Source organism: Saccopteryx bilineata, chromosome 3, assembly GCF_036850765.1.
Source record: "Saccopteryx bilineata isolate mSacBil1 chromosome 3, mSacBil1_pri_phased_curated, whole genome shotgun sequence".
Taxonomy (NCBI): Eukaryota; Metazoa; Chordata; class Mammalia; order Chiroptera; family Emballonuridae; genus Saccopteryx; species Saccopteryx bilineata.
The window spans coordinates 308,009,114-308,015,113 of NC_089492.1; the positions used below are offsets into that span (position 1 = coordinate 308,009,114).

Below are 6,000 nucleotides of genomic sequence, written 5' to 3' on the forward strand. Positions count from 1 at the left end.
GCCACAGACAGAGTGCTTACGGCAACCTATTGAGTTTTGGTTTCAATTGTGGAAAGGTGCTGAAGTTTGTTACTCATTAGTGGAGAAGCAGCTGGCAGCTGCTGTGTATGCTGCCCTCCTGGCCACTTAGAGTATTACAACCACAACACCAGTTACAATCAAGACAAATGCCCTATTGCAGGATGGGTGAGAGATTGGGCGACCAAACCACGTAGTGTTATGGCCCAAATGTCCACGCTGGCCAAGTGGGGTGCCTGCCTGCAACAACGCTGTGCTCTTAGCACCAAACCATTGAGGGCAGAACTGCAGGAAGTCTTGAGGCCAGTCACCTATACGACCTTAGAGTCAGGTGCGGCTAGGGCTCAGGAGGCACAACCGGAAGTCAGTCCCTACCAGGAGGGGCGGGTGCCCATCCCCGAGGATGCCTGGTATACTGATGGTTCCAGCAGGGGCCAACCTGCCAAATGGATGGCTATAATCTTCTACCCGGCACTGAGACTATTTGGATGGACACGGGTATAGGCCAAAGCAGCCAATGGGTAGAGAATTAAGAGCTGTTTGGCTAGTTTCCCATAATGAACCTTTACCACTAGTGATCTGTACTGACAGCTCGGCTGTCTATCATGGACTGACCCTTTGGATTGCTACTTGGCACATTAACCAGTGGATGGTAATGCACCGTCCACTATGGGGTCAGGCCATGTGGCAGGACTTAAGGGAAATAGGACACCAGAAGCAGGTGACAGTATATCATGTCACGGGACATGCCCCTCTAGCCCATCCTGGGAATGAAGAGGCAGATATGTTGGCAAGGGTGCGATGGTTGGAGAATGCACCTGCAGGTGATGTGGTGCAGTGGTTCCACCGGCGCCTGCTCCATGCAGGACAGAAAACTATGTGGGCTACAGTTAAGGCTTGGAACTTGTCTGTGTCCTATGCACAGGTCCTTGCAGCTTGTGAGCAATGTGCAGTATGTTCCAAGGAGCACCCTCGGAAACCACTTGTGTCACCTGGACAGATCTAGAGGGGTCATGTTCTACTGACACAATGGCAGATAGACATCATTGGACCCTTACCAAAGTCAGAAGGGTAACAGTATGTATTCATATATGTGAATACTGCCACCGGGCTGCTTGCTGCTTACCCCACCCATAACCCTGACCAGAGTCATACAGGCTCTGGACCACCTGAGTGCTGCATATGGGCAACCGCTGGTCCTTGAAAGTGACAATGGTACCCACTTCACTGGTTCAATGGTGAGGCAATGGGCTCAAGAGCTTGGGGTGGACTGGAAGGACCATGTTCCCTACCACCCCCAGGCTGCTGGTATCACTGAGCGATATAATAGACTCAACACAGGGACTGTGACAGGAGGGTGACACTGGCTCCCTTACTGGATGGACACACTGCTTATGGACAGTACTCTGGATTTTGAATGAGAGACCTCGACGAGGAGCCCAGCTCCAGTACAGGCCCTCCTGCATCGGGCACCTGCCCCCATTCAGTTGTAGATACACACCAAGGACATTTTACTCAAGCCAGGTTTTGGACAGCAGGGCAACGTGCTCTTGCCTGCTCCAACAGCCCTTCTTATAGACCAATGGCTTTGATGGACTTGGCCTCTTTAATGCTAATCTCAGGAACCGAGAGAGAGCAAGCTCCCAGTCTGCCCCGCTTATAGTATAGAAATCCAAACATTTAAGCCAATCTACAAATAATGAAGTCTCTGATACAAAGTCACTTATTGAGGCATAATGAGATTTCTCATAAGAGTGCACCACCCACATCATGCAGCACTCAAGGGTGTGGGGAAAAGCTTAGTCTTAATATTAAGCCTCAGGCTATAATGACCCTGTCTGATTATAGTCTGTCCCCTACACACAATGCAAACTATTAGCAAGCAAACATATGTATCATATTTACAAACTTATTCGACCAACAACCTATCATGCAATAGTCAAGGGTGTGGGGCAAAGCCTAGTCTTAAAACTAAGGCTTTGGCTATAACGGCCCTGCCTGCTTACAGCCTGTCCCCCCCACACAATGCAAACTATAAGCGAGCAAAGATATATATCATATTTACAAACTTATTTGACCAACAAAATCACATTAACAAAATCTCTCTGTACGCCTAGCCCAAATTAATAAAAATGTTCTTTAAGCTTCCTAAAATATTAATATTAATTTTGTAGCTTATTGGTACCTTAAAATAGGGTAGTAGCCACAACCCAGGCCTATATCTTCTTTAATGAAAGCTATTAAGGTAGACCTGCCACTGTTCTTGTCCATATAGGTTAACATGCTTTTGAAATGTCAAGAGTGAGGTGTTAACCATCAAGAGAGCACATAATCTTGCTAACTATACAACTCAACTCCCCCATACTTTCTCAATCGTCCTAATATGTCCTCCTAATTTCAAATATATAAGAACAGTTGCAAAACTGTTATTCTCAGGAGCATCTCAGATCTTCTTCCATAACTTATTTCATCAGTTGGCTCAAATAAGCTCTTATAAAAATTCAACAGAAAAAAAAGCATGTGTGACACATTTTAGTTATTTTTTTTGAAGGAGTGATCTCAACATTTGTATAAATATCAGTCTCTACAAAACCTGAGCCTGCCCTGATGTGGGATCCAAGTGAACAGAGGTACCCAGCTCTACCCCCCACTTACCCAGACCCCTCACCTATTGCAGAGAAGACTGTCTTGTGCAAGCAAAGGGCTAAAGACAGCAGGACTTCCATGGTTGTGCCCCCACAACTCACATCACTGAGCAGTCTAGCAAATCTCAAGCTGGATTATAAAAGAGACAGAAGTAATAAGCATCGGCAAGAATGTTCAGAAAGGGAACCCTCTCAATGTAACTAGGAATGTAAACTGGGGCAGCCACTACATAGAGCAGCAGGGCAGTTTCTCATAAATAAAAACCACAGCTGCCATATGATCCAGCAGTTCCACTCTCAGGCATTTATTTTTAATAAATGAAATACTCACTGGAAAAGACATATGCACCCCTATGTTCATAGAGACAGTATTTACAATAGCCAAGATGTGGAAGCAACCCCAGAGTCAGTTGGTAAATGAATGGGAGAAGAAAATGTGTTAAACATACAGTGGAATACTATTCTGCCATTAAATAGAGGACATCCTGCCATTTACGACAGCATGGATGGGCCCTGAGGGCACTGTGCTAAGTGAAGTAAACTAAGCAGAGAAAGACAAATAGCATACCATCTCACTTAAATGTGAAAACACTGTTAAAAATTTAATTCATACATACAGAGAACAGATTAGTGGTTGCCAGAGGCAGAGGGTAGAAGGGTAGGCACAGTGGGTGAGGATGACCAAAGGTACAGAATTCCAGTTATAAAGTAATTAAATTGTGAGCATGTAATGTACAACATGATGACTGTACTTAATAATAGTGGGTATTCATACTGTTAGCTACAATATTATGGGTAATATTACTGTGTTGTATATTTGAAAATTGCTAAGAGTAAAAAGCTAAGAAAGAAAATTGCTAAAAGTTTTTATCACAAGAAAAAAGTGTCTAACTGTGGTGATGGAGGTTAAGACATTGTGGTGAGCACTTGGCAATATGTGCGTATGTATATTGAATCATCAATTTGGACACTTGAAACTAGTATAATATTATATATTAATTATATCTCAATAATATATATATTAAAATATAAAATAATAAGAAAACCCACTCAGGCTGGTGGTTTAGATCACCAGGATTAGATCAGAGTGGTCTATCTAACCTTTTAGGCAGAGTTCCCTGTCTGTGCCATTTCTGTTCCAACATCAGCCTAACAAATCCTTTACATTAAATCCCTGCTGCTGAAATACACAGTGAAATATTTTCATGTTCTTGATTGGCCCTTGACTGAATAAATCTCAAGGCTACAAGAGATGAAAGAATTGAGTGTTTGAGTGATTTTAATTGCTTTCATGATGAAACTTTCAGCCAACTAAGAATACTGGAGAATTTCCCTAACGACATAAGGGGGTGTCTTCAACAAACATTATACCTAATGCAGTAGCATTATACCTAATGCAGTAGCATCCTTGTCTAGAAAGGCAATAACAGCAAGTAAACACTATGAAAATTAAAAGGAAAAAAAAGCTATCTTACTTCATAAATTATGATTGCATATATAGAAAATTCCACCAGTAAGCACAAATATATTTGGGGACTTGATAAGAGAGTTAGCAAGGTTGCTAGGGTCAAAATCAAATTACAAAAATCAAAAGCATTCCTATACCACAGTAATACACAAAAATAAGAACATATGATGTCGTTGTGTCACATTCGGTGCCGACCTCACCGTCATCAGGCCCTGGCCCAGGAGGCTGCCATAGAAACGCCGTGGCACATGGGCCCTGACTGCCTTTGCTGGGCTTCAGGGAGAAAGTTGTTTACAGACACCAAGAAAATAAAAAAAGGATGGTATAAAAGAAACCCTTGACATTAGCATCAAAAATATAATACACTTGGAATACATCTATTTCAATGTGTATATAACAAAAATGTAATATGAACTTCCTCAATGGAGGAAATTATAAATCTCTTTAGAAAGACTATAAAGATGTAAATAAATGTATAATATGCATATTCATGGATATAAAAACAATATTGTATAAAAGTTTATTCCACCCACATTAATCTACAGAATTGTTTTTTTCAAGTGGGAGGCAGGGAGGCAGAGATATGCTCCCACATGCAACCCGACAGAGATCCACGTGGAAAACCCCCTACCAGGCAATGCTCTGCCTATCTGGGCCACTGCTCTGTTGCTTGGCAACAGGGCTATTTCAGTGCCTGAGTTGAGGTCAGGAAGCCATCCTCAGTGCCCGGGGCCAACTTTGCTCAAACCATTCCAGCCATGGCTGTGGGAGGGTAGGAGAGAGGGGGGAGGAGGGGGGGAAGCACGTGGTCATTTCTACTGTGTGCCCTGACTGGGAATTAAACCAGGGATTTCCACACACAGGGCCAACACTCTACAGCTGAGCCAACTGGCCAGGGCCTAATCTACAGATTTGAATAATATGTCGCCCTGTCTTCCAGTTGACTTTTGGGGAACTTGGTACCTCTATGGTAAAATTTATATTGAAGTAAATTTTTCTATATGCACCTAAGGCAATTATGAAGAAGAATGTGTGAAGACTGGCTCTGTAAAACTTCAAGACATATTAAAATATTATAGAAAACTAAATGCTGTTGTATTGATACAACCACTGGAACAGAGTAGGGCACTTAGAAATACCATGGACTTAAGCCACAAGAAAGGTCATGCACTAAAGAGTGGGTAAGTGACAAAAAACAAAAACCTTTTCAATAATATGTGTGAGCGGCTAGAGATCTCCGAGCAGTTGCCTGAGACTGCAGCCCAGCTCCTACGATGCACTAAAATCAAGTGCAGGGGAATTGAAGATATTTTTTTGTTTTTGAGATACAAGACAACAGGGCTGTTAGAAGATATTACAGCAGGACCTCTCCATGAACTTAAAGTAGAGAAGGATTCCTGAACAAGACAGACTTTTAAAGAGAAACACTGAAAATTTAGACTGTGTGAAAATTAAGGACTCTTCATAAAAGACCCCACAGGTAGTGCTCAATTGTCAGACATCAAGTGAGAGAAGAACTTTACACCACATGCAAGCATCAGAGTATCAGTCTCCAGAAGACAGGAAGAATTTCCAGAAAAACATACAAAAAGGAATAAAGAGATATGGTCTCACTTTAGCAGGAGCCTCATTAAAATAGCAACAACCAGCCCTGGCCGGTTGGCTCAGCAGTGGAGCGTCGGCCTAGCGTGCGGAGGACCCGGGTTCGATTCCCGGCCAGGGCACACAGGAGAAGCGCCCATTTGCTTCTCCACCCCTCCTCCGCACTTTCCTCTCTATCTCTTCCCCTCCCGCAGCCAAGGCTCTATTGGAGCAAAGATGGCCCGGGCGCTGGGGATGGCACTGTGGCCTCTGCCCCAGGTGCTAGAG

At 43.3% G+C, this 6,000-nt stretch overlaps 1 protein-coding gene and 1 non-coding gene across 2 annotated transcripts in view; one reads left to right on the forward strand and one right to left on the reverse strand.

Moving 5' to 3' along the window:
* LOC136332103 (sialic acid-binding Ig-like lectin 14) overlaps positions 1-6,000 on the reverse strand; it is a 74,850-nt gene that overhangs the window by 56,298 nt on the left and 12,552 nt on the right. The window lies entirely within an intron of this gene.
* Positions 4,300-4,434, forward strand: LOC136332851 (small nucleolar RNA SNORA5). Its single transcript, XR_010730979.1, has one exon. It is a non-coding gene; the product is annotated as a small nucleolar RNA SNORA5 (small nucleolar RNA).